Genomic DNA, 8,533 nt, shown 5'->3' with positions numbered 1-8,533 from the left:
GACCATTCACAGTCTAAGTTTAAAATATGTATGCATCATTTTGTAGTTTCACATCATAGGAGATATCCAAGTCAAGTGTATGACTAAATCCAATAGACTTGAGGGTTGTGTCTCTTTTGTGCCTCAATACACTTTGCACCAGGGGATCAATGAGAACATATTTTCATTTTGTAAAGATATTCAGAAGAGAGTATTTAATTTGTTTCTAGATTAGAATCCATATTTAATAAATTAGCAGCTCTAAAGATTATTTAATCATTTATTTTTATTTCAGAGCTGTTGTTGCTATCAGACAATGTTTTCTTACAACACCCATGTAATCTGAAGATTGAGGACTTTCTGTAACAGGAGCCAGTCCTGACTCTGTGAAGTGTGAAGTGTCAGACGGTATAATCCGGAAGTGACTGGAGTAGGACACTGGGGAAAACACGGCAGGAACAGGACAGGATGACAGACAGGGGGGTGGCAACAGTGATCCGGTGCTCAGGGGGCGTGGCGCAGGCAAACAAGTCCAACACAGTCCAAATAGGGAAACCAGGGCACAGTCCATAATCTAAAACCGGGAGATCCATCCAAGACGACGACAAGAATAAAAACAGGGAACGGGGACATGGAACCAGGAACATGGAAGTTAAAAGAAGAGTGACGAGGCCAGCGCTCTGAGCCCCAGACTCAGCTGGTCAGGACACCGTTCTGAAGCCTATGCCCTTTAAGCTGTAGACGTGGGGCGACTTGATGCTAGACGGGCCTCCAGGCATCCTTCTTCCAATGCAGAGCCCTGAGCTTCGGAGGCACGAGATTTAAATAATAAACAGAGAACAAGGGGCAGGTGAACATAATAATGAAACTAAAACACAAAAGAGTCGGAGCATCCTCTAGAAGAGGGATGACAGTCATGACACTTTCATATTAAAATCTGGCATATTCTGGTCACAGTCCGTTTGCCATGGGTGACCAGGAAACAGCAGTTCAGGTCGTATACAATAAACCAATGAGGATTAGAAATTAAACACGGGGGGTTAGATTCAGTTACTCATCAACCCTCATCTTCACTGGAAAGAGCATGGAGAGAACATGGAATAATCAACCTAGTCCATAATCAAACCCAGGATCGATAGTCTACCACACCACCCATGACACTGATACACACTGCTGTCAAACACTAACCAAAGCACAAAGAAGTAAAAACAAAATAAAAAAAAATATTTTAGAAATGTAAAATTTGGAAAGTGGAGTTTTTTCTGTTTCTTTTGTTATGTTGAAAAGTTAAAACTTTGGAGATAGCTTGCCATGAAAACCTGGCTGATTGCCATATTCCCTGCAGTTTTATTATAAACCTCAAAAGAACTGTAATGTGGGTGTTGAGGCATGAGTACACTTCAGTTTCTGGTTTCTAGCTGGAATAATATAAGCATTCCTTTATATCACAAACACAAATTTACTAGTTAGCAAATTAATTTGCAGAATAAATTCCATATTTCACACCTGTAGGTGGACATTTATAATTAGGTACATGATCCTTTGAAAACCAATGGAAAAACAAGTTATTCATGTTCAGTAGTTTATAGCTATATTTATTCTCTTAACACCTTCTTGTATGTGACTGGCATGCCTGATGTTTAATCCATACAAAATCAAAAGGGGAAATTTGTGTAAAACACTCCTGTTGTTTAATCCAAAAACAGTTGATTTTATTTCACAGTGAACTTGAACACTGAACTTGTTTTAGACTTGAGTATTTGCTAAATTGCTACTAATTTTAACCTCTAAGTACTAAATCTGATTAACTATACCCAAGCACATTTATAACACCAAACTTTCATTTTAGATACATTAAATTGTACATTTAACTGTCCTTTTTACTCACAAAGCATACAGTACAGCCTAGTATCCATATCTGACACAATTCGGCTGGTTTCAGTTACCATACTTTCCTCAGTCTTTACAACATCCAGATACAATATCAATTCAAACATGCACAATACTGTGCATTTGGCAGTAGCTACACTCAGGCTTCTTTGCTTTGTATTTTTCTTTTGTATTTGAATAGTACTCATTTTCAACACTTAAATGACAATTCTACCCCATATCAAATAATGTGTTAGTTGTGGGAGTTGTCAATATTGTGGCAACATATTGGGCAGCAAATTATGACTTCCACTGTTTTTTTTTTAGTTCTAATCTCCAGTAACTGTGGGGCCACATTTTTTCATGAAATGCTTATGTTCCCACACAGCAAGTAGACATTTATTCAGTCAATGAATCAAACAATTCCTTGAATTGGATGCATTATGTACATGAAAAAGAACAGTAGTCTGCTATGTAGACTGACTAAACCTTGAAATTGGCAAACAGAACACCTGATGAAAATAAAAAGCAGCAACAATCTGACATGTAACATTGTTACCTAAATGTACAAAGGTATAGTTTAACATATTTTTCCTTGGGAAAAAGCTGGCTTTGTTTTGGTGCATTTGGACGTTAGAAATGAATTTTGAAAAACTGCTAAATTGACTGCTAAAATGTTATATTTTATATTATATTTTATAATAAATGTCTGAGGAATCAACTTTTTTATTAAGAAATAAATGTACGTATTAAGATTAAATGCATCATCCCATTTCCTCAGTTACACTTCATTGCTGGTTTTGCCTTGTTTTCTACTTTTACTGTATATCCCTGCACATGACCTCCATGTGTTTTTCATGGAGTCTGGTGAGCAGTTGAGCCTATCCTGAAGATGCTCCATTGTAGATTTAGAAATGGTGTCATGGACCTTCTTGATATTTCAAATAATGACATGCTCCAATATCTTTTTACTCTCTCGTTAATGCACAAAACAGTGGGAGAGATTATCATGAGTATCATAATCCTGGGTGGAGTTAATACAGTATTAATATACCCCTTCTGGATAACCAGTATTTTTAATATTACTCCTGCCTTTTATGTTGTATTTTAATTGGCTTCACTGATTTACCAGCAACAGTAAGACACACTCTATAGATTAATGTTGAGAAAGATGTTAAGCTGAGGTGCCATTGTCTGTAAATTTGTTGTAGACACATAATTCACTGTCTTTTCATTGACTGAAATGATAGTGACAGTTACCCAAGGAGTTTTGTTTTTTACTTTAATTGCGCAGGCCTTTATTTTAGTGTTAACTAAACTTTAAAAGGTTTAAAAATAAAATGTATTACTTAACAAATATATACAAATATAATTAGAGGTAGCAGCTGCAGCACTAGTTAAAAAATAATAATTAGGATTATTATCTTTATTAACATTAGCAGTAATAATACTAGTGGTTGTAGTGGTACTAAAATATATTATATATTTATATTAGACTGTTAATATTTGTAGTGGCTGTATTTCATGAAGATGGAGAGTAGGAATAGTAGTAGTAGTGGAAGTATCTAATAGTTTTAGATCTAATTAGCCCTGACGTACTGTACAGTATATTTTTTTTGTAACACGTCAGAACAGTAGCAGTTCTGCCTTTTGAGCTCCAAGGCAATAAAACCTCAAGTTATCGGGAACATCCCACTGACTGCATTAGAAAAAGAAGAGACATGTACAGTAAGTATGGACAAAGGGAAGACAGGGGCAGCCAAGGAATGTGCCTGCTTGTAATTTACCATCACACTCCTGAATTCATCGACCCTTGAAAGGCACACTGAGAACTTTGAGTTGAGGCTGCTAATTGGACAAAACAGCTGCTGATGGGGAGATCATTCATAATTTACAGCACTGTGCCTAAAGGGCTGCTTTGGAGGCGCGGCCACCTCCCCTCTATCTTATCCCTCCAGGGCTTCTCAACAGAAGAGCTCTCGTCTCAGGCTTCTCTGACCACCAGCAGCTGCTGCTGTGGCCCGGGGGGCTGAGTACCCCTGGGCTCGCATCTGCATCCTCCAGCAGTCTGAGCAGCCGGCTGCAGTTTTATAAGCGCTACGTGCATCATCCTAAACAGGAGACAACACGAAAAGTAAAGTAAGTTTATTATTGCTTTTTAAAATAATTCTTTCTTTGATTCTGTAATAGATGCCTTCTAGTGTCCAGTTGAGTTTTCTCAGCCTTCTCTGGTTTCTTACCGATGACAGCTGGTAACCGGACATGCTGGGCGGTTAATTGGCATCTCTAAATTATTCCCTGTGTACTTTTGTGTGCCTGTACAATGGACTGGCACCCCTTCCAGCCAATGTAGTCCAGCCATGCACCATAGGCTTCCACGATAGGCAGAGGATTGCCCCAACCTTCGCCAGGAATAAATTCTGATAATGGATGAATGAAGGAAGTGTCTTACTTGTGTAGACTTTAGACTATGCATTCATTTTTATGATGTGTCTATTCAAAACACAAGAATAAAGTTTTTAGATGAACATCAACAGTGAAGCCTCCTCAGTCTTCATGCCTTCTGATGGAACCATGGAACATACTAACATAAAAAACTACAACAGACTGATACAAACTAGGGATTTCAAATTTCTGCTTAATATTTGGGCATTGCTATCACATCCTTAATCTAATGTACACACATGTCAAATCTGTTGATTTACCAAATTAAAATTGTTATAAGCAGCGTCTTCTTTTTTGGAGCACTTATTTATTCTGAACTAAAAAGGATGTTGACCTCAAAACCAATGGGCCAGCTGCAGAGTGTCTGCACCCTCTTATAAAGAAATAAAACTCATCATGATTACCTTGATAACAGTTGGTGTTTGATAGGCATCTTCCAAAGTATACATGTAATAAAGATGCTGTTTATCTTAGGAAATGTGTAATGTTCGAACCTTATTTTAAATATAATATTAGCCAGCACAAAACAATACTCTCAGAATATTAAATAAACAGTTAAGGATGGTAAATTGAGCACTAATGATGAAATATTGCTACCCTCTATTCACTTAAAAGTGCCCTTCTCCTTCTGTTGCATCATTATTTCTTATTAACATTAATAAAACTATATATATACTGTACAGATATACAGTACAGTATGGCACAAACAGAAGATTTCCTTGCAATGAGAGACATTGATATGACATGATATTGATACTTTTGATAATGATATTGATAAGTTGTGTCAGAATTTAACCACAAAATTATAGAAAATATCATTATTATTATTATTATTATTATTATTATTATTATTATTATTATTATTATTATTATTATTATTATTATTATTATTATTATTATTGTAGTAGTTGTAGTAATAGCAGTAATGGGAATAAATGTAACATAACTGGAACTACCAGTTATGTTACATTTCTATCTTAGGCAACTACCAATACATCTCCAATCTTTTCTTTAATTCCAGCAAATTGTTTTTCAATTCAGCGGGCATTTTACCTGAAAAACCAACAAAACCGGAGTTATAAACAAGCATATGTAATAGCATTTCAGGTTAAAACACTTGTTTCCTCTTTCCTAAAAATAAATAATTGTTTATGCAGTTATAGTTTTTCTTTTCACTTTGGGTCATCTTTAAACATAAAGTCAAGCTTTATACTATACATAGCTTTTCTCTTTGTGTCTAGTTTTAATTCAAAATATTGTCTTTGGAAACAGTTTGAAAAAAATAAGTTATGTTTAACTATATTTAAGGCTCTGTGGACTACTACTACTTCTTGACTTGTAATAGCTGTCTTGGTGAAGTTGTTTTTTTCTGCTTTGTCTTTAATTTCCTGCTGTGTCCATTGTTTGAATGCAAGCATGCTCTGTGACAGCTGTTATTCAGATATTCTCTGTTCTCCAAGTGGTAACTGTGAGGACTTCACTGCAGTAATACAACGCACTGTCTCCAGTGAGTAGCAGAGTCACATCCTAGCTTCTCTAACAGGTTTCCTGGAGGTCTGCCCATCACTGAGGGCCATACCATTTCCCTGACTCACATTAGCTGAGTCTCCTGGCCAACAATGTACTCTGCATTCATCTGCCTTTTTATCTTCAGCCCTTGGTCCAAACCACTTGCATTTAATAATGGCACTTTTGCATGTGGAGGTATGTTTCAACTGCCTCATGAAAATGCCAATATTGTTTCAACTGATTAGGTGTTTTGTCTTATCTCTTGCTTGTTTTCCCCTTTTACTAGTCCATTTTGTCTCAGCACATGTTTCTTTTATATTGTACTTCGATTTTTTTAAGGTTGCCTAATCTACTTCTGAGGCCACAAGTGGACAAGAGGAAATCCAATAAAACTGAGAACTAGAGTAGCTCTGTGCATGTTTTTATTTGATGTCTGACACAAACTGACCTCCTAAATTGGTTAAGCTGACACTTCTTTTGGATCTTTCAAGAAGTATTTCTATAAAAAGTTTAGGATAGAACTACTACCTGTAGCTATCTTTTTTTTCATTTTCAGTTCACAAATGTAAAATATTTTTCTCTGATATTTGTCTTCTAAGTGTTTTTTTCTCTTTCTCACCTCAATAACTCTCAGTTGTGTGTTCGGCCAGGAGAACCCAAATAGTATTGTTTTAGTCAGCTGAAGTGAGTTTGTTCAAAACTTATAGACGCCCTAGGCACCGTGATATTTTGCACCATTCTGACTGTTACAGACACCATAATTTTCTGGATTCCAAAAGGCAGCTAGCTTTTATTTATTTTGAGATGAGCACATCAAAGTTCAATATATCATGAGAAAGGCTATGAAGCACCTGCCCATAAACCCTCATTCTGAAAGCTCCGCTGCATGAAAGCAATTGCTGCTGGCGAGCGCAGTTTATCACCACCACCACCCCCCCCATACACCCCCCAACATAATCTACACTGCATTTAAATGAAATATGAATAGAAGGATGTATCCTTAAGGCTCTCAGACAAGGGAGTGTAAATCCCCACAGTGCTAAGCACGGGGGGGAACCTATTTCAAAGGCTAAACATTGGGAAATTATCTCTGCATTTATAGCTTAGTACCGCCAGAGGATTGCAGCTCTCCCAGTTGGTATTTAAAAGATAAATATGTGATGGTCTGTCTCAGCAGAGCAATAACTTATTCATGCTGAGGTCAGGTCATGCAGTCGGACAGTATTTTGAGATTGTGCTGCAAAAAGAACACAACTTAACAACTTACTGTACAGTGTATATATATACAGTATCTGCCTTGCATAATCTTTGTGTAGATCATTAAGAGTTCAGATTACAAAGTGTGTTCAGGTCCCAAATGTTAATTAAACTGACTCCAGGCTGAACACACCATAGCACAAAGTCCATTAAGAAATCAGGGCATCTCAAAAGGTACAATAACAAATACAGCAGATAATGATTCACTCAATTGGTGCAGTAATGCTCTTTGGAGAGGGGTATGCTGACTAATCTGCCAGTCACATTCACCACCATTAGTCATGGAGGGTATGACTGTAGTGCTCCAGTGGAATAGGGAACATGACAAGGAGTATGAACAGTTTGTTGTACCTTAATGGTTTAGACAGCAGGTTATGCAATTAGTCACATTCACGTCTGTTCGGAATTTCAGTTGAGCAAAAAGACTCTAGGCTCATATATTTCACAGGTATTTCCTGCCCAAGTTTTATTAGGAGATAGAGCAGGTCACTCATAATGGGAATTCAAGAATACTGACCCTAAACCAAGTTTTAGCACTCTTTGGTACTGTACCTCTTCCCATTATAGACATGCTCTGGTTTTTGTTGCTCAATTGCCGGATTGCATGGATATGTAGTGGTGGGTTATTTGTTATCCTTATGTTTTTCCTCTAAATGATACCTTTGGTAAAATTCTGGTAAGGGAACTTGTTTCTGTTCTCAAGGGATAGGATCCAGAAACAAATTTTGACCAACTAAGGAACTCTTACGTTATGGATAATCAAGTAAGAGAATTCATAAGGTCAGTGCACTGTAATTGTAGTTCTACCTTTCCAGTGAGTTATGAAGTCAGCCAGAAACTTACAAAGAAATTGGCATATCAATTGCCTTGTGAATCCATAGCAGTTTGAAAGCAGGTGTATGTAATTGTGCCAATATATCATTAGGGTGTTTGAGGATGACCATAGATTTACAATTTCTTGGTTCCATAGCTAGAAGATCTTTATTAAATGGGCCTCTTTTTTAGCTGCAATCTTTTTCTTTCAGAAAGAGTTCCATGGTTTTTTATCAAGGCAACAGAATGATTATTAGAAATCTTAAATAACACATTATTCTAAGCGTAATAATATGTCTCGCTGTACACATTTTATCTTTGGCATATTTTAATATGTATTTCAAGTCTTCCACAGTGAGTTACCAATTGAACCAACATTTTAAGAAATACAGCTGAGTGAATGGGCCACTTGTTCTTGTCATATTGAGCCTAAACCCACTACAAGATATTACATAAATGAAAGAGAAAACCATTTAGTTTAAAAACTGTTGTGGTGGGTTCCTAACCTGGCTTAACCTGGCTAAAATGATAGAGAATTAATTTAAATGTTCAGGTCTATGAGTGTAAACAATATCTTTAAGATGGTAATGACTGAATGTGCCGCAATAAATAATAATAGATATTATGTTGTGTTACAGAATCCATAGACTATGAATCTGTA

This window comes from Lepisosteus platostomus, chromosome 18 (assembly GCF_059453375.1).
Source record: "Lepisosteus platostomus isolate fLepPlt1 chromosome 18, fLepPlt1.hap1, whole genome shotgun sequence".
NCBI classification, from domain to species: Eukaryota; Metazoa; Chordata; class Actinopteri; order Semionotiformes; family Lepisosteidae; genus Lepisosteus; species Lepisosteus platostomus.
This window is presented reverse-complemented; position numbering follows the sequence as displayed.